The following is a 21,239-nucleotide window of genomic DNA, read 5'->3' as shown; positions in this document are numbered from 1 at the left end:
TCTCCAGTGATACTTCATGATAGGCATATTCAGTCAGTCAGCTCTTTCTATATTAATTGAATCACTAAAGCATAAATTAAATATGCTTTTAAACTTTGATTTTAACATAATAACTGGGGAATATATAAAAACTGTTACCTTTTATATTGAACACATTACCATATCTTATTTTCTTTAGTCATAAAAGTATACACAAAACTAGTTTGGGTAAGAATACAAACAAAAATAATGAGTAATGTAGATCTGACCAATGAGTTTAGTGAAGACATTCTAGGCAAAGATAAGGATTATGTTGCAGTTTTATCTGGCTTATTAAAAACCAATCTTAACATTTATATTAATTTTTGATGTCTCAAAATGGAGTCTGATAGCATTTTGGGAGAATCAGTTATGATAGTTCTTAAAATTACATAAAAACCTTATTACATAAAGTTTAGTATTGCGATTGATGCCACATTCCAATGAATTCTATTCAACCACTCTTTGTACAGTGCTGCTTTTTTTTACCCTCCCCCCCCCCCCCGTTTGTGGTTTCTCCTCAGTTTTTCATTTTATTCTTCTTTGGAAATGTTTTGGCTCTAGAAAGTTTTTCACAGTGTGTCCTTTGTTGGATTATATGTCATTTTAAATTTCATTAACAGTCCTTTAATTTTTTTGTCTTTTTAGGGCCACACCCACAACATATGGAAAGTCCTAGGCTAGGGGTGGAATCAGAGCTATAGCTGCTGGCCTACACCACAGCCACAGCAACAGCAGTGCAGAATCTGAGCCATGTCTGAGACCTATACTACAGCTTAAAGCAGCAAATGATCCCTGATCCACTGAGTGAGGCCAGTGATTGAACTCACATCCTCATGGATTCTAGTTGGGTCGTTATCTCTGAGCCACAGGGCAAACTCTGATAGTCCATAATGTTTACTATGATAAACATTTTGTAATTGATTGGATAGTTAAATTAATAGGTCTCATATCTATTAATTGATCTCTTTTTTCTATACTTTATTTTAAAATTTTTCTCTATAATATATAGTCCCTTTTTTTCTTGTTGTTGAAGCAGATACTTTTATTTGACCCATGTTACAGGTGAGGAAACTACATTAAAGGAAATTAACTCATTTGATGTCAATGAGAAAAGAGAAAATAGTTATTTTGGTCTTTGTTCCCAGTTTCTGCCCGATTTATTTTCTAAACCATTTTTTTCTGTCCTCAAACTGTTTTCCTCTTCATAAGGATCTATTAATTAAACATTTTTTCTAGTAATTTCTGATAAATATATTTAGAACAAAGATGAATATTTTCTAACTGCTGATTTCTTTGATCCAGATTATGAACTAATGATAACATGCCTTGCCTTTATGCATAAAATTTTAAAAGTTAATTCATACTTTTAACAAATATTTAACAATGATATTCTGCATAGTAGGTCTGTGGAACTATAAAAATGTTATCTGCCTTCAAAGAACATAAAAATTTGGAGAGAAATTTTAATATATGCATTTGAGATTATCAGATTATATGTGTATAGTTTGCCCTTGTGATTAAATTGACAATGATGAGTAAGGTAATTAACATTTGAAATATATATTCAATAGATTAATTCATTGGTCAACTAGTCTCATATTTTACTGTTGACAGTATTTCAAATTTTAAATTATTTATGCTTGGTTACTCAGAATCAATTATTTTTCTTTAAGAAGTATCAGTGACAATCATTTAGTGTATGCTCATTCCGTGTTGAATATTCTGAGAATAAAGAGATGATTTGGCATGAAACATAAATGTATTAAATATATAGACAACTTTGAATATATATACAACTTCAAAGAACTTGTGATCTATTTGGAAAATTAAGTGGACACACTTAATTTTAAGTATATTAATGAGAAAATTTTTTTAATTATTTAAGTATATTAATGAGAAAATTTTTTTTAATTATTTGTCATAGAAAATCAACATTTTTCAAAGAAAAGGCCAAGTTTAAGATTATAGTCTCTATTTATAAAACCGGTAAAACTTTATGTATGAACATTAATACTCATCAGGAGATTTTTTAAGTTTATTTGACAGAATACAATTCTAATGCAATAAATAGATCAAAACCATATATATAAAGATTTAATGTTATGTCATTCATACTAGGAGACAAATCTTACAAATATTTGCACAGATATTAAAAATAATAGAAATGAATACATTACTTTATTCCTTATAGGACACATTACTTTATGCCAGTCACTGACCTAGGAGAAGTATTTGCCACATTACGTGACACATATTAGTAGTGCTCAGCCCCCTCAATTCAGGAAGTTATGAAAGAAAATACCCAAGTTATGTTTAGCATACAATTGCAAGGTTACTGGTGAAGGCATTCAAAATGAGCTTCCCCACAATGCACTGCTTTTACGTGAGGATTATTTTGAGCTAAAAACAGTTGAGACCCTGAAGCCTCAAGAGAAATCCTTGCCTTTCCTTTAACTACCCAGAAAAATTTAAATTGGTAGACTTTCCCCAGATTCAAGTTATTACTAGAGATAAATTTTACCTGAAATGGCCCATCCATATGACAGATCAAATGTCTAATTACCAAACATCTGTTCTTCTTCTTATTGTTCTGTGAATGACACTCCTGTATTTGGAAGCCCCAGACCCCCATTCTCTTTTTGGCTCAGGATCCCTTGTGTACGTCATTTTACCCTTCTGTTTTTAAATCTTTCATGTATGTGATAGTTTCTGCACATGCAAAATTAAATTTGATGTTCTCCAGTTAATCTGTCTCATGTCAATTTGATTCTTAGACCAGCCAGAGGAAACCAGAAGGGTATAGAAACAGTATTTTTCTCCCCAACACTGGCTGGAGAGGGCATAAGATGTCTCTCTTCAAATGCTACCATTCCCAACTTGTCAGCTTAATAGGGTACCTGGACTATACACTATGTTTCAAAGATCAGAGAAATTCTGCTTATGTATGAAGAAAGCTCTAAAATTATAAAGTAAGTCTATTAAATACTCATTTTTAAATTACTCAATTTTATTACATTTATAGTTGTACAACAATCATCACAACCCAATAAATACTCATTGTTAACAAGTTCTTTTAAAACATTTTTTCTTAAATTTTATTTGTCAAACATTTAAATAACAACTGCCTATATACCAGACCTGGGCTAAGTATTGTAGATAAAAATAAACAAAGCATAAATATAACATTAACTCCCTTCTAAAAGCAGTCTACTGAGAGAAGTGAGTATAAGGAGATAAGTACAAAAAATTAAACTTTCAAAACATTTATAAATAATGTATTCTAAGAGCACCTAAACCCAGACCTTTGGAATAGATAAAGGAGTATTGTTTGAAAGAGTTCAAGATAATAGTTTTAGGAATCACGTTTTTCCAATTTGTTAAGTGGAAACTTGAGTGTGAATGAAAGTACCATTCACAGAATCAAAACATAACATACATTTAAGAGCCTGACTCTGGTGGGAGGCAAATATTGATTTAAATCTTTTGTAAACCAATTCTGTGCGTTGCCCTAGGATTTTCCCTACCACATGGCCCTTTCATCATACTCACAGTGAATTATCACAAGTGGCCTGACCAGGCAATACAAAGGTTGGCAAATGAATTTAGTGCTGTGTTGCAAGATCCTTGCCCAACAAGGATAATGGAAACTTAAATGGGAAGAAAGAGATCAATTTGAGTTTTTTCCCAGGAATCAACATGAAATTCAAAAGGAAAGTGAGTTGCTCTTGTAATTGCTGTTTTGTTTTGATATGATATGGGGCATGGAAATGCAGAAAAGTTCATATAAAGATGAAGTTCATAGTAGAAATCCATAAATGATGATTTGTTGTGATTGTTAGAACTTATTATGATTATTGTTCCTAATACTATATTTAGTAGGGAAGTATGTAGTTAAAATAATAGCCTACTCCATGGAGCTGCTTTGAATCATGAATAAATTTCTAGTTCCAATCTCCATAAGACTTAATATATCCCAGTGCCTCCTCATCCCAGTAGGTGTGTTTTCTGGCTATTTTTAATAGTTAGTGAAGTTTAGTCTAGTCAAAGAATTTGTTTGTCATTTCTTGATGTGTATCAGTAAAATAAATGTCCTCTCATCCTTTATTGCTTGAGCAAACAAAAATGCTTTGTGAATATAGGAAAGGGCTTGATGAAAGGAATAAAGATTAAAAGGATTAAGAATGATTATTAAATGAGGATTAAAATGATTATTTAATGAGTATTAAAATGGTTATTGAGAATATAGATATACATAAATTGAGAAGATATAAGTAAATTATTAGTGCTGTTTTAGTCTATGAATTTCTAGAAGTTCTAGAAAATGTGTTTAATTGTTGAAACTGTTTTTGCTTATGTAATAGTAATTTGTGTATACCTTTTATATATATCTTTGTAATCTTTAACAAAGCATTTCATGAGAAATTAGCATCATGACTTGATCACCTTCCTATGATATTCAGTGTGAGTTTTTTCACAGTGTTTCAATGATTTACCAATGTTTCTGTTTAAGTCTCTGGAAAATTAGGTTACATGAAGTCAGAATACATAGATATATTAAAATGTGGTTCTTATTCAGGATGTAGCCAAAGTCAACGTTCTCTGGATTTTTAAAATTAAAAGAGTAGGAGCAAGAAAGTTTTTATTTAAGCATGCATCATGCATGTACTATCAAGGTGAGGTTATGTAATATTAATTTAACATATTTATGAAAAGTGATATCTCAGACACTATTGTAGGCCATTGCAAATGTAGGCATGTTATTTTATTACTCACTGGTTTGTCAGGCTTCAAATAAAAAAATAAGATTCAGGCAATAAGTGGAGGCGCTCCATCAGGCACTGCTCTGCTGATGCTCTAATATCATCTAGAGTATTTATACAATTTAGATGCATAGCTTTTTCATGTGATATTCATGTTTAAACACTGCTCTTAAGTGATAGTTTTTCTTTTTCTTTGTTATGTTTTTTCCCCTCAAAAAAAAAAAATCTGATTTTATACACTTGCTTCATTGATTAGTTTTAGGGAAAATGAGTTTTTTTCTGGTTTTAGGGCAAAGTAGAAGACTCATTTGTTAAATTAGGCATTTGCCTAATGGATATAGGAGGATCAGCAAGATTAAGGTCATGGATCTTTTCTTGTTGTCAGATAATGTGTTAAATAAAATCAAAGGGATGATAAACAAGGGTAATTGCAGAGAAAAGCATTCCCTTAGGGCCCAATCCAGAAATCTTCTAAAATGTAAATTTTCAGAGTAGACACTCAAAATATTCTTTGAGGAGATAATAAAGGCAAATAAGAGAATTATTTTCAGGGTATCAAATTATCCTATTCAATATTTTAAGAAAATGATAAAACATTTTTATTAGAATTCTGATCCATAAATACATTTTTGTGATCAGTAGAGTTACCTGTGGTAAAAGCCAGTGTATTTTTATAACAAAGGAAGTAAAATGTCTTATTAAGACAAATCACAATAGCATTAGAATGTATATGTAATCCCAAATTGACGGAACTTAATAAATTTAGAAAGGTGGAAGAATTAAATTACTTCATTCAGATGGAAAACAAATTTGAATTATTTTGTCTTTAAAAACACGTTATAAGCATTAAAAAAGGAATCCTCGAAACCCTTGCCTAAGTGAGAAACAAAAAGTGTGATGAAGAATAAGAAGAAATAATGATATAATGGTTGCTTTATATAGAAAATTAGGGCATTTTGATGGTAGCACTAAATCAGAACATGCAATACTTTCTGGGAAAAACAAATACCTTGACTAAGATGTTTCAAGTTCAAAATCTAAGATTAAAAGCATAAATAATAAATGAAGACATTAAGATTAAAAAGAGCAAATAAATACTAGAATTTTTATTCGTGTTTTTAAATTTGAATACTGACATGATGAAATAAACCATTATTTGAGAACATAAACATTTTTTAATTTTATTAATGGAAACAAGTTAAGTTGAATGGACGTTTTGTGAAGATTGAAAGAAATAGGAGTTCCCATCATGGCTCAGTGATTGACGAATCTGACTAGGAACCATGAGGTTGCAGTTCGATCCCTGGCCTCGCTCAATGGGTTAAGGATCCTGTGTTGCTGTGAGCTGTGGTGTAGGTCGCAGATGAGGTTCAGATCCTGTGTTGCTGTGGCTATGGCATAGGCTGGTGGCTACAGCTCTGATTAGACCCCTAGCCTGGGAATCTCCATATTCTGTGGGTTCGGCCCTGGAAAAAGACAAAATTAAAAGAAAGAAAGAAATGAATGTCATATATTTTGTATTTATAATCTTGAAGAAAAAGACAAATAGTTTCTATGTTTAAACTATACACCTAAAGGAGAGAGAAAGAATCACAAAGCATTTGATATTTACCATTTTTCAAAATAGTAAAAGGACGTAAGAGGACAGGGACAGTGGTAGTATTAAGTTAAAGAGATTTTTATATTCTACAAAAATGTATTAATGTACAAATCATAATTTCGCCACTAAAACTCATTTAATATTTTCTACTAGCATTTGTTAAGTGTCATGTAGTGAATAAATATAATTTTATGAAACAAGCAATTTGGGGAAAATTTTGGGATGAGAAAACTATTAAATTATAGTCAAATTCCACTGCTAAAACAGTAACTGTAGCTTGTTAATCTTGCCATTTTATCTCTAGACTATAAAGCTGAAATTAAACTCAGGGCTAGTAAAATATGTACTTAGTAGCTGATAGATTTGAAAAACATTGATCATTATGTTTAAAATTTAAGGCTGATATGCTAATTTTACTTGTCATTTATTTTATGCTCCATTATTATACAGTCACTTTATACCTATATACACTATAGTTTTCAATTTACCAAACTGGTATTGAAAACTAAGCTGTAGTCCTTTATATCAACAAAGCACAAGAATCTACACTGAATAATATATACTTGATAAAATCAGCATTATTTTAATGAGATTTAATGTTTTTATAATCTTGTATTATTTTTCAATGGACTGACTCATTAGTAAAATTTTACTATCAGAGTGAGAATGTTTTGCCATCAGAAACTCAAAAGAGATACAGAAGATTTTAAAAGTTCCTGCCATGAGTGATTTCCAATGAAAACGATAGGCAGACATAGGATCTCAGGGAAAAATTTTTAGAAAGCACAGAAAGAAAATTCAAAACTGGATTATATCATGATCTAGATCAGAAAAGTGGCTTTAATTAATTTATTTTTTAAACAGCTACAATGTTCAAAGCTGTAAATAAGGATTACAGTTTGTACTCAGACACTGATATTTGCAATTCTAATTTTTAGCATATATTAAATTGAATATATAAGCAACTTAATTCATGAGAAACTTATGAATACACGTTTTATAAGAACAATGTATAGTTGGAAACATTAATTTATAATTAACAACATTAATCTTAAGAATAATTATGTGCCTTCCCAAAGCCCAAGTTACACTCAGAAGTGTCTATTTTGAGAACCCTAAAATTTTAGATAATTAGACAAATGATTAAGATCTGGCATAGAGCAAACATATGGGTATAGAAATAGTATATAATATGTGTAGTAAAAAATATAAAAGAGGGAAATAAGAGTAATTTAGTTCTGGGGAATGAATAATCACTTATCAAATAAATAGTGTTTTGAACAGCGTCTCTAAGAAACTGAAGTTCAGCAATTCCCTGGTGGCTCAGCAGGTGAAGGATCCAGCTTTGTCATGCTGTGACTTTGGTCACTTCTATGGCATGGCCAAAAAAAAAAAAAAAGAGAGAGAAAGAAAATAAGATTTAACAAGTGAAGAAGGGACACAATTTTAAAAACCATGATTTAAATCATTCAAAGGTGGTAGTTATCAACTGTGTAAGATGAGTCGATAGACAAAAAAAGCAGAGCCTCACCTTGTATGGTGACCGTATAAATTCTAAACTATTACACAAGGAATTTGTCAGAGTTAAAAACAAATATATGTCAGTTGTTGTGGTGCTGTGAATACATTTCTTAATGTAAATTTAAAATTTGGGAGGGGGTCTTGAAAAGTTTATTATTGGATATAGTAGTTTTTCTATGTATATTATTTAGTACTTGTGAAATCAGTACATAACTTAGTACATGATTAGTACAATCATTGTACTAATATATATATTTTTAGTTGATGCACTCAACAACAGTTCATTTAGTCATGAGCTCCAATACAATGTTTTTTAGGCCAAATTACTCTAGATTTTAGTTGCTCGACTGTTACTTTTAATGCCCATTTGGCATTATGTCAAGGTTATCAGTTATACTCAACAGAAATATGTAATCAAGGAATTCAGGTAGATATTTTGGTAAGCCATTTATGTATAAAATATAAGTAAATTTTTATAACACTTCATTGGAGATATCTCAGTTTCTCTAGGTGAAAGATACCTAAATGTCTGAATTTCAATTATTATTAACAAATATAGTAAAATATATTAAAACATTTCCATAAAATGTAGCTTTTAGAACTTTTACAAGAAGGACTTCTAAGGCAATTAAAAGCAACTTCCTTGAAAAAGTGGAGTGTGCCCATATGTAGGAAATTATAGAAACATTAAGAAATAAATCTTTTGGAATCTCCTAAATAAAAGGTAATATCAAATTCTGTCCACATTTTTATAATAAAAATCAGTTTAATTGATTGGATTTAAATCAGCAACTCTACTAGGATCTATAAAAATGTTATATCCCAGTAATTTATTTTATGATGACAAGCCAGTAATCTTCATTCTAGCAGAAGTACATGTAAACATCATGTATTTTTGTGCTTTATACTTCTGTAATGCACTGCCCAGATTGAAACCACCTTTGCACTATTTGGACTTAACTCATACTCACTGTGTAGTTAAATATGACCTTGTCTTTGCTCACTCAGAGCCCTCAGAAGGAAACAACCCTGCCGATATTTGATTTCAGACTTAGAGCCTCCAAAATTTGAAATAATAAATTATCTTGGTTTTTAAGCTACCAATTAGTTTTCTGTTATGACTGCCCTAGGAAACTAACAGTCACTGAAGATGTTAATTTGGATTGGATCAGGTGAGGGAAGTGTGGTGTATACCACCTTCTTAAGAATATCTAAGTTATGTACTGTTATGTAAAAATTCTTTAAGGAAAATTTTCCCCTCTCCACTTTTGGTCTCATACCCTTGAAAACTCAGAAGCCACATTGAACCATGTACTGGTTGCATGAAAACATTTTATTAGATGAAACATTGTTTAGGAGTATATTTAAGCATGCAATGTATATAAAAGTTATTTGATGTAACTCTTTGTTTCATGAGAACGTCTAGGAACCCTGATTAAATATAAATATGTGATGAATACATGTGTATTTATATGCATATGTTTGGTTTGAATCTCCAAAATTATTAAGAAATTGTATCAAAAGAATCACTAATATTATTGGAGAATTCTAGAATTTTAATAATCACAAAATCTCTATTTGAATTGAAATAATGTGACTGTGTTCTTTGAATCTATCTAATATGGTCATGATTCAAAATGTAGTCCACCTAATCTGTTTATTTCATATTTTTATAGGGCCCAAGTGTTGTTTCCTTGTATTTATCAATGAATGAAGTCTTGCCTCATCAGATATTTATATATAAATGATGCATGAATTTTATTTCTTCCTTTCACTATTAAGCTGTGCTAAACAAATGAATGCTCATAGTTTTAGCTGAAACGCTAAATTATGCAAATACTGCATTTTCTGTGATTCAGCATATAAATTGATATGGGAAGTGATTCAGTGGAACTTTCTGCTTGATTATTTTTCTGTATTTATTGAACGTACTATTCTAAGGACTGCTTTTCTAACCTAGTTTTCTATTTGGGTAGCTGCAAGATTGTGACTATGTCTAGTCTCAATACTGGGGTTTTTCTGTGACTTTGCTGAGATTGGCAGCAGCATTTCATGGTTCTGCCATGTCATGGAAAAGTACTACCAAGTCAGCAGTGTGCTCTGTTAGTTGAAGATAAACCAGAGTATTAGGGCCAATTCAGGTCCATGTCCCTTTCTGGCAATAACAGGCATTTTCTGTCCAATGCATCTATACTTGGGTGTAGATATCCAAGCGGCAGGGTCCTTTTTGAAATCTGTGGCTCCATCACATTAAAACCACTTCCAAATGAGGTAGTCCTGCCTTTCTGATGTTCTAGCCTCTTCTATCACTCAACCCTCCAAATTAGGGAGTTGCAATTTCTTGATTGTATTTCTGTATTAGCTCTTAATATATCACAACTTCCTCATCAATAAATCTATCTTCAGTATGTCTGACAGGAATTTTTAAGATTATGTGATGCCATATTCAGGCTTCTTCTGATGAATACCCTCAAATGTTTTTAATATCCCTTTGGTCATTTTTATTTGTGTGTGCATGTATGTGTATGTGTGTGCATTTGTGTGTTTGGTGCTAAGTACATGTGTACAAATCTCTCCCTTTTCTAATCATTTCAGTGAAATTTTTACCTCTGCATCTAATAAACTCTATGAGACTATGAAAATTATAGCCAGGTCCAAGCATGGAGAAATATTTCTAATATAAATTAAAATTTGAATGTCTATAAATTGTATTTACACCATATTTACAACTAAGTACAATATGCAGAGGGAAAAAATAGAAGCATATATTAACAGTGCTGCTACAATAATAAAAATATTTTTTTAAATTTCTTTCCAGGGTTTCTGATTTATTTACTGATTTTATTTTTCTGTAACATCAAACAAGTAAAATATATTATTGCTGCTGTCTAATAATATTGAACACTTATTATTTACTAAGTGATATATTAGGCATTTTATATAAATTTTGTAAATTAAGCATATAAACAATTCATTAAGGTGGACATAACCTAATTTTCTAGATGAGGTCACTGAGATTTAAGGGTAATAATGATAACCTGAAATTTATGCAGCTGTTAATTAACAAAACTAGTATTCAAATTTGGAACTCTAGGACTTTACAGTTCTTTTCCAGTCCATAAAATTACAATGCCACTTAAAAAGCTTTGGTCTCTGCCCCATCAAGATATATGTGCAGATATGAGTGAAAAGAATCAGTTTTAAAGATACAACAGAGTAATGTATTTTAGCTTGGTTTTCCAATGACATTCTTTCCTGATGACGTGAAATTAGACATATTTGGTGTTTTTGGTGATAAAACAAATTCACAAGCGCCAAAATATTAAGGAAATTCTATTTTCATATTGATAGCTCCATAATAACATTGTTTTATTCTTGTCCTTTTATCAAGGTGATATTAATGACATTGATGTAATGAAAATACATAGCTGCTAATAGTTACTTGTATTTCAAGCATTTTAATAATGAAATATTTTTACCTAGAAAATATTTTTTTACCTAGAAAACAGAAACCAGAGAATACTTCCAAATCAAGTGAAAGCTACCAGCAATATATGAAATAAATACATTAAATATAAGAATTAAAGTGGAGTTAAGAAAGACAGTCTGAACACATACTTGAAGAATATGTTTTTCATCTATTAAGCATTAAAGTAAAATCTAGGTAACTCTATAACGAGACCATGTGTATTTGCTTTTGAATCACTATCTGATCAACTTGGTATTTTTTGATGCTAATTAGTTTGCACCAACATTTACCCTATCCGGCCTTAAACAAAACAGAAGACTCATGAGGATGAAATACAAATTTTGCAAATGTTAAAGGAATAAAACATCTGCAGGATATTTTACATGAGCATCATAGAGTATATCCCAAAAGGCATTGTCTGAAACTACAAAAAAGTTTGTTATTCATATCAAAATGAATAGCACACAGTACATTTGGGGGATCAAAACATATTGCATTCTAATTCTTCTCTTATATCTCAGATTTTCATATGAAAAGTAGATAAATCTTTCATAGGTCAGCTGCTATTTTGGATCCCACATATTTCTATTTATAACATGATATATTTACTTCACAGATCAAAAAGGCTAATTATCTTATGAAAGTTAGCTTAAGATTATAAATGAAGTACAAGGTCAAGTCTTACAAATGCCAGAACAAAGTCCCTTTCATTAATTTATACCTCTCCTTTCTAAACAGAGACTGCTTCATATAGGTATAAAGAGAATCGTCTGCTAAAACTGTTGTGAACTTCCAACTAGTTAACTGTAAATATACTAGTTCCACAAAGGAAACACAAATTTCAGATAAAAATTATGTATGCTTTATTAAAGTGTAGCTCAAGCTATATTACTGCCCCCCCACAATTTTTTTTTCCTAGCCCAAGAAAATCTTTTTGCTTGTATACACATAAGTCATCTCTACATAAGATTACTTGTATTATTTGAATACAATATTACAATATTAACATGGCATTTTAATATTTATATCCATTTGGAGAGTATAGCTCACAAGAGCTACCATTTAGTGTGTACATTGTACAACCATATAAATAGCTATTGTTAACCATTTTAATAAAAATGTGGTTTAAGCTATTTGTAAACAAAAAAATCTAAGCGAGTTGGGATTCAACTTAATGTGTTTGATTCCAAAACGTCTAGGAATTACTGTCTGAATTCCCAGGCACCTGGCTGGGAAGCAATTGTCAAATACAACAGTGGAGTCCTCCTCAGTAAAGATCTAGAAATTCAGGTGTGTTTAGGTGAGCCAGATAAATAAATGAGGTCTTAAAGACCCACTACATTTCTCCCTTCAACATCAACAAGGCAACTTCAGAGTAAAAAGCAAGAAGCTTATTGGATAAGCCTTTCAGTCAGGCACAATTAAGGCTTGTTCTCAAGGAAGATGAAGGGCAAAGAAAAACTGGATCAAGAAGCCATGAGGGCTGAGTAGGTAGAGCTTGTAGGCTGTTGCAGCCCTTGCCACAAGATGGCAACAGAGCTAAAAGAAACTTCCTTGAAAAAAAAATTAACTCTCCCTTTGAATTTATTGGATATGGTTAGTTTTAGCATCTTTTATGAAGACTCTTCAGTATCATCAAGCAGAAAAACAAAACTAGTGAATTTTATGAGGTATATGAATTGTTTTTAGCACCAATATGTCACCAAGAGTGCTTGGTACACCACTGATCCATTCTTTTCATTCATTGATTTCAAAGGGTTTATTCACATCTGCTGTCTGGCACTAAGCTAGACAATGAGGAAGGAGATACTTTCTGTGCCTTTGTAAGCCACAATCTAAAGCCAATCACAATTTTCATCAGCTTCTTAATCGAGGAAAAAAATACCCTCAAATTTGCCCTATTAAAGAGGAAATTATAAAATACAAATGAACCTCATAAACTTCAAGCTTAGGAAGTTTTGCAAGGCCAAGTAGAAAATGGAAAATCAGGCAACTACATGTTTCCTCCAAGTGGTCTACAGGGTGTTATTTCTTACTCTTCTATACCACTGATCCTTACTCTCTTTGAAGATCAGTATTACTCATCAAGGGTCCATGCTGCTATTCCCTCAAAACTGAAACTTGAAAATAGCTTTGGTTTTCAAACTTCTCAATTTACTTTAATTTTACTGATCACTATAGCAAGTCAGTCCAAAGATCATTGACTCATTCACTGAGGAACCTAATGACAAACTCCAGAAAGGCAACTACTTTTGCCAGGTTTTTATTCTTGACTCTTAAATCTGTGCAAAGGAAAGAAAGGGTGAGGTCATCTTTAATAAACAAACCAGCTTAGATTCCTCATGAAAGGTCTAGGACTTGGAGTGCACCAGATTTTCTTAGAAGGGTCATAGGTGGGGCAGAAAGGAGAAAATTTTTGCATCATATTTATGTACTCTGAAATACGTAACATTTTTTTTCACAAGCAAAAACATTTCCATTAGGAAGATGTTTCAAGGTATATAAGTATGGAGTAGGGGGAGTTCCTTTGTGGTGCAGTGAATTAATCATCTGGCTTTGCCACTGCAGTGGATCAGTTCACTGCTCTGACATGGGTTCCATCCCTGGCCCAGGAATTTCCACCTGCTGTACGTGTGGCCAAAAAAATACTGAATGGGTAAAAGGTTAAAGGCCATATTTGTTAAAATTAAGTAATCACCATGAGTAATGATTGAGGATTTCATAGACAATTATATGTGATATTTAGGCAAAAACTTCATCAACACTTGCAAACATCTTTAGAGAGGAATAAGCATTAAAGCCTTCACTTTAAATTAGAACTTCATTTCTTTAGAGTTGAGATAATTAGATATTCCTTCAACTTTATACTTCATTATATTTGTTCATAAAGCTAGAGGTCACAAATGTATGAATTAAAATATACTGTTTAAAATAAAATTGCCTTTAAACTCTTTATGAAAACTGATGACTTTAAGAAAACCAAACTAAATTAGTTAATGATGAAACTTTGCACACTTGTCAGATTCATCTAATTTACCTCTGATATGTTTTCTAAAATCTTAATTCCAATGTGCTATTTTCTTTTCATCATACCTTAGTTTCACTTTTTAAAATTTTGTAAAGTGGTGATTAAAATTGCACATTTTTCATACTACAGTATTATGAACATGTTTTCCCTGGGGTTCACTGATAGGCTAGAATTTTTTCAAAAAATATTATAGAAGCAAATATTGTTTACAGTTTGCAAAAAATATATATAACCATGGGAATAATAAAGTAAATTGTTTTATCATAAATCTCAATTATTTGTAATTATGAAATCATTACAGTTAAAGCAATGTTGTAGGCTTGCAAAAAATTATCATCTTTGGAAATTTATAGGTTCACTTAGAGGTCTTACATTTTTTTCTCCACTCTAATTAGAAATGTACTAACATGAAGGTTATATTCCTATTTTTTATTAATGACTCATGTATTTACTTCTTTAGAGTGAATATTTTGTATACAAGAAGTAATAAAAATGAATGGGAAATACTTTTCAAATAAATGCATTCTAAGGATTTAAAATATCCTTCCATTCAATAAATATTTAATGAGCAACAGGTATACATCAGTACAAAAGTAAAAGAAACATATTTCTGAAATCATGCAGGTTACTTTCTAATATGTAATGTAAATACCCAGAAAATACATAATATGTAATTCAGATAGTGGTTGTTGCTATGGATAAAAATAAGGTAGTGAAAAGGGAAAAATGTGTGCCTAGAAATGAACTAAAACTTAAACAGGATGTCAGAAAATGCATCATTGAGTGGGGACATTTAAGCAAAGACCTAACAGAGTGTATGAAAAAAATGTAACTAATTGAAGGAATATTTTTCTAGAAAAAAGAAAGAGCCAAGACTCTGGACAGTAGAATGCCTGGTATGGTCAGGAAACAATAAGCCATAGGCTAGAGCAAGATGGCTTGAGAAGCATATGAGTCACAATAAATAGAAATGGAGTCAGACAGATAATTGTGGGATTATAATGAGATTTGTAGCCTGTTTTAGGATCATTTGTGGAATAAATAAAAAATAAAAAATTCAAATATCATATTGAATAATATTTATTAATTAAATAAAATGGGAATCCAATGGTGGATTTTAAACAGAAAAGTGAAAAGATCTATCTCATGCTTATAAAGAGTTATCCCAGTTGTTTTATTAAGAATTAGCTCAAGGGGAGCAAAGATAGAAAGAGGAATATTATTAAGGAGTAAATCAGTTATCCAGATAAGAACCAGAATATTGGGTTATTGTCCAATATTATGGATTAGAATAATGGAAATATAGTTAGGAAAATAGTAGTTTAATACTAGAAATATTTTTAAGGTGTGACAAGAGGATTTGCTTTTAAATGGGATGTGTGATGTGGGAGAAAGAGAATAGTCGAGGATAATGTCATGATTCATACTTTGAAACTGGAATAGAGGAATGGTCATATGGATTTGACAGAATGAAGGAGAGGAGCTTTGGGAAGAGGCCCAGCATTTCAGCTGAGTCATGTCCAATATACCCTCAAGGATAAATATCAAGAAGATATCATAAAGATGGTCTATTTATGAGTCAGAATCAGGAGAGTGGTCCAGGCTTGAGCTATAAATTTGCAAATCATTAGCATGGATATGGCATATTTGAAACTGCAAGATTAGGTAAGATGGCCAGCAAATAATTGTAGTGAGAAAAGGGAATAGAGCAAAAGTGTAATCCTGTGCTATCCAGTATTTAGAAGTTAATGATACAGGGAAAATCAGCTATGTAGGTTGGAAATAAATGGTCAGAAAAGGAAGAAAATATGGAGAATGTTCACTGTCTTGGAAAGTATGCAAAGACAATAATAGAAGGAAATGAAGAGCAATTCCAAAATGCTAAAAGTTTGAGTAATGTTAGAACTGAGAAATATCCATGGGATTTCCATTGTGGACATTATTTATAATCTTAACAAAAATTTCATGTGGTGGAGTGAGCATAAAGTGAGCATATACGAGGTTGGCATGGATTAAGAGGGATCATAAAAAGAGAGTAAGGATGTGCAATGAGCTTAAGAAATTATTTTTAAACTGTTCTAATAGGGAGCAGAAAAATACGCCAGTAGCTGAAGGAGGTTGCAAAGGTGAGGGACGGTAAAGAAGGTGAAAATATACTAGAATCGATGGATTAAAGATGCGTTGGAATTTAAGAATTATTAGAGTTTAGCACTGAAGTTGAGTGATCTTAAAAAATAAAGCACAAGATTTAAAAGGTTAAGATATATGAGGCATGTGGAATCCTGAAATTGATATTGCATCAAAAATATAGTTGTTATAGACAATTAAGTGTGCTTTTACCATAAGATTCACAGATTATACAACCTAAAACTCTTGGAAGAGGATATGTCCGATAGTATCTAATAGTAGCTGTGAGAGAGACTGCTGGTACTTACAGATTTCTTCTCTTTCACAGACATCACTAGACATGTATCCCCTTTCCCATATATGCAAGTGAGACCACAGTAACATGGTCAGTACAGTTCTCATGGAAATGATATACATATTTTCAAGATTTTCTTTTGGACTTCCCCCTCCCATTCTTTTTCTTTACTGTGATATGCCAGTTGAATAAAACAGTGTAGTAAAGAGCTGTTACCTCTTATAATATTGTATAGTAACACTGTGGAAGAAACATGGGTATCTGAATAATAGCATAAAGAAGGACTACAGGTGTTAAATGACTCTTAAGCAGCAATGTGGTGGCAGCCACTAGGTTGGCTTGCCACACTTCTGTGGACTTGGTCACTATGGAAACAATGGGACAAAATGGATTGAGACAGTATATTGCTTATGGTACAGAAGGTAGCAGGAGCTTCATGAGCTTCATGTTCTCTTAGGTCCCTGTCCCTTGAGTTCAAGAGGGGCAGCAAGGAGGTGGACCCAAGAAGAAGGTCAGTCTCTAACAGTGTAGTAATGGGTATAGAAAGAAATTTAAAAACCCCTTTGCATTCCCTTTACAAGGGTGTTGCATGTTCCTGTCCATTTCCAGTGTTGAAGAAGGGCATGAACAAGTATCAGTGTATCTATCAAAGATGAGAATGCTTAGTAAATGGTCAGAGTGCCGTGGTTGAATAAGTGGCCCTTAAAAAAGGCACATTCATACCTAAATCCCTGGAGTCTGTTAATGTTACTTTATTTGGAAAAAGACTCTTTATGATATAATTATGGATCTTGGGATGAAAAGAACAATCTGGATTATTAGGTGAACCCTAAATTAAGCAGTAGATTTTCTTATAACAGACCCAAAGAAAAAGAAGATCAAGAGGAAATGTGACCATGGAAGTAAAGATTGGAGCAATGTAACCAAGTGAAGGAACGCTGACAGCCACTGGAAGCCCTAAGAGGCAAAGAACAGATTCTCCCCACACCATCTGGAGAGAAGACAGCTCTGCCAAAACCTTGATTTCAGGCTTTTGGCTCAAGTATTAGGGGAGGTAAAATTCTCAGTTTTTGGTAATTTGTTATGACAGCCCTTGGAACCTAACACACAGGGCCAAAAGTAGAATTTATTAACACTGAGCTGAATGAGTTTAGTCTGTATTCTGGGTAAGATGACATTGGCTGCAGAGGCAAGAAGAGCATGTAGCCTGAAAAATGGGCTAGGTAAAATCAGTAGAGATTGTATGGAATAAATGGGAACATTCAAAATATGTTATTTTCACCATTAATAAGCCATGCTTTGTTTGCTAAATAATTTTCTGTTCATTAAGTTGATTTCATTCAAAAAGCATGTATTGATTTGCTGCTCATGGGTCTAATGGTACCAGTGGTACTAAAGGGTAAAGGACAAAGTAGACCAAGTAGCCACCCTACAAATGTACTCAAAGGGATGGATTTAATAAGCAAAGCACCAGTATTAGTAAACTGAGTGGTAAAAAGTTATTCAATGATGATGTCACAACATAGAGAAAATCTATATGTGCACTTTGAGAAATTAGAGTGAAATATATTGGATATACAGGATATAACCAGATATAAAATGAGAAAATGAGAGTGCTAGCTATAGGAAAGAAAGGTAGTTGTTAAACATACTATTAACCACATTTGTGTTTAGCACACTTCCAAGATCAAAGATATACTAAGTGAAATTTCTTTTTCTTTCTTTCTTTCTTTCTTTCTTTCTTTTTCTATTTCTTTCTTTCTTTCTTTCTTTCTTTCTTTCTATTTCTTTCTTTCTTTCTTTCTTTCTTTCTTTCTTTCTTTCTATTTCTTTCTGTCTGTCTGTCTGTCTTTCTTTCTTTCTTTCTTTCTTTCTTTCTTTCTTTCTTTCTTTCTTTCTTTCTTTCTTTCTTTCTTTCTTTCCCTTCCTTCCTTCCTTCCTTCCTTCCTTCCTTCCTCCCTCCCTCCCTCCCTCCCTCTCTCCCTCTCTTTCTGTCTGTCTGTCTTTCTTTCTTTCTTTCTTTCTTTCTTTCTTTCTTTTTTTTTGGAAAATCCTTCAGTGCGTGGAAACTCCAGGGCCAGGGAGCCAACCCAAGCCACAGCAGTGACAACGCCATCCTTAACCACTGGTCCCCTGGAGAACTCCAGACATTTCTTATAATTGTGCAGGTCCAGTATAAGTAGAGTGATAATCCATTTATATCAACTGTGATGTGGGTATTTTTGATTATCTATATTTAATTAATCACTATATATATATTCTTTAACAGAAGAAATGACAAAATAAGCATAGGAGTTAAATATTATGAGTGCTGTAAGGATTTTGTAATTAAGTTATGGAGGTAAAACTACTGGGGTAAACTATAGTCAGAATTGTTAAGTGTACAGCTATACCTCTCTACATAGAGATGCATACTCGTATCAAACCTCATATGTTAATTTTAAATGCTATTAATGTTCGGAGGCTAAAACAAACTAAGGCAGGTTACACTTGTCAGGTATGATTTCAAGCAGCAAATGGGATCAGAGCTAAACATTAAACATCTCAAATCATCAAGAGAAAATGAGGAGAAGAAAAATATCAGAAACATAACAGTAAAAACTATCCCAGAGCTGAATGATATAGGAATTAAAATAGAAAGGATGTTAATGTCTAAACAGAGTAATGAAAAAAACAGTTCACCTTTAAAAAAATATTTCAATTATGTCAAAATATATATTGGTATACCATTTTAAAAGATACAAAATCTAAATCTATTATTTTAGATAAATAATAAATCTTACACCTTTAAATAAATATTTCAATTGTCAAAATATATATTGGTATACCATTTTAAAAGATACAAATCTAAATCTATTATTTTAGATAAATAATAAATCTTACAGAAAATGAATTAAACTGTTAAAAAATTCTTCTAATAGTTATTAAGAAATTATTGGAAAACTGCTTCAGAATTTAAGAGAAGGTAATTTTGACTGATAATTTTATTTCCACTTATCTCCACTACTTCCACTTATCTTCAGGTTCTACTCCCCTTCCCAGTGGTACTAAGGAATAAAACAAGAACAAAGACTAGGGAAAGAATGGTCCAACTCAGAACAGGAATAAATGGGAGTCCCATGAAATTATACATACTAAAATTCTAGACAAGTTTGCATTACAATGAATCAACTGAATGGAATTCATCAGGAAGGAGATCTCTTAGGGAAAATATCTCTAACTATTTCTAGGAACATTTCTTGAGTGGCACTGGGTTGTGACATTAAACTCAGGCATGAGAGAAATCCAATGCTAGCACAATGTTTTTCTCAAAAATGAATATTCTTAGATAGCCATAGAATTCTAAAATTTAGTAATTACTTTCAATGCTGAGAATTAATTTAAATCCCACAATTGAAAATCAAATTGAAATCGCAAAAGATTTAAGTAGTGTTACAAAGAGAATAAGAATTGCTATCATCATTGAAGATATAAAAGACATAGTTGTTAAGTCTGGGAACTTGAAATTTGGGAGGAAAGGTAGATGGAAGTTAGGGAAGACTAATACTGTTAACATATAAAATAAGAGTACAGATAATGTTGTGGGCAATGGAATATTAAATAGAAATACCAATGTACTTTTTGAACTGTATGCAGTTGACCCTTTAAGTAGTGGGAAGGGATAAAAAAAAATCTGTCAGTTATGTCCTTATCTATCAAAGGAAGAGATAAATGCAATATATCTCAAGCTGATAAAAAAGCAAAAAAAAAAAAAAAAAACTTTAAGCATAACACTTAGAAAATTATCTTTGTATTAGTTAAGAATTCATGCCAGGATACCATAAACATTTAGAGTGGTTCAGATAAAACAGAGATTTACTTTTATAAGGTGAAGGATAGGCAGTTCAAAACTAGGTAAGAAGTTTTACTCTGCATAGTCTTCCAAGGATCCAGGTCCCGGGTATCTTTTTCCTCGGTCTTCAGAAAATGCTGCCCAATCTATTTGATTAGAGCTGACTGGACAGCACTACCCTGCTGCATTCTAACACATGGATGGGAAAGTGAGAATGTGGGAGACAGGTACCTTCCTTTTTAAATAACATGACCTGAGAATTTAACTCACACTCCATTAGACCGAAAATTAATCTCATGGTCACATCTGGGTGGAAGAGAGGCTGGACAATGTAGTTTCCATCTGGGTAGCTGTATACCTGCTAAGACACGGGTGTTCCTACTACTCTATAAGGAAGTTTTGATATTGGGAACAATTAGTGTTGTCCTTCACAATCCACTCTCCTGCCACTCAGTGTCTAAATGCACACTCTTTAAATACACCATACCCACCCCTTCAACAGGAGACACTCCCAAGAGTCTTCTCTACTTCATTTATCTTAAAGCTCGGGATGTCTGGCTCAGGTCACCACAGGCAGTATTTTCCT

The 21,239-nt window shown here is 32.1% G+C and overlaps 1 long non-coding RNA gene across 1 annotated transcript in view; it reads left to right on the top strand.

Annotated features, from left to right (window-relative positions):
- LOC110262017 (uncharacterized) overlaps positions 1 to 20,580 on the top strand; it is a 358,225-nt gene extending 337,645 nt beyond the window's left edge. The window contains exon 4 of the long non-coding RNA XR_002346500.2: positions 17,682 to 20,580. This is a non-coding gene — a long non-coding RNA (uncharacterized LOC110262017). The remainder of the gene's footprint in view (positions 1 to 17,681) is intronic.
- The last annotated feature ends 659 nt before the right edge of the window (positions 20,581 to 21,239 follow it).

Source organism: Sus scrofa, chromosome 8, assembly GCF_054392235.1.
Source record: "Sus scrofa isolate SSC_HxYL_T2T_F1_AM1 chromosome 8, Sscrofa_HxYL_maternal_Yorkshire_Landrace_v2.0, whole genome shotgun sequence".
Lineage (NCBI taxonomy): Eukaryota > Metazoa > Chordata > Mammalia > Artiodactyla > Suidae > Sus > Sus scrofa.
Note: the sequence above shows the minus strand (reverse complement) of the source record. Positions and strands in the feature narration are given on the sequence as shown.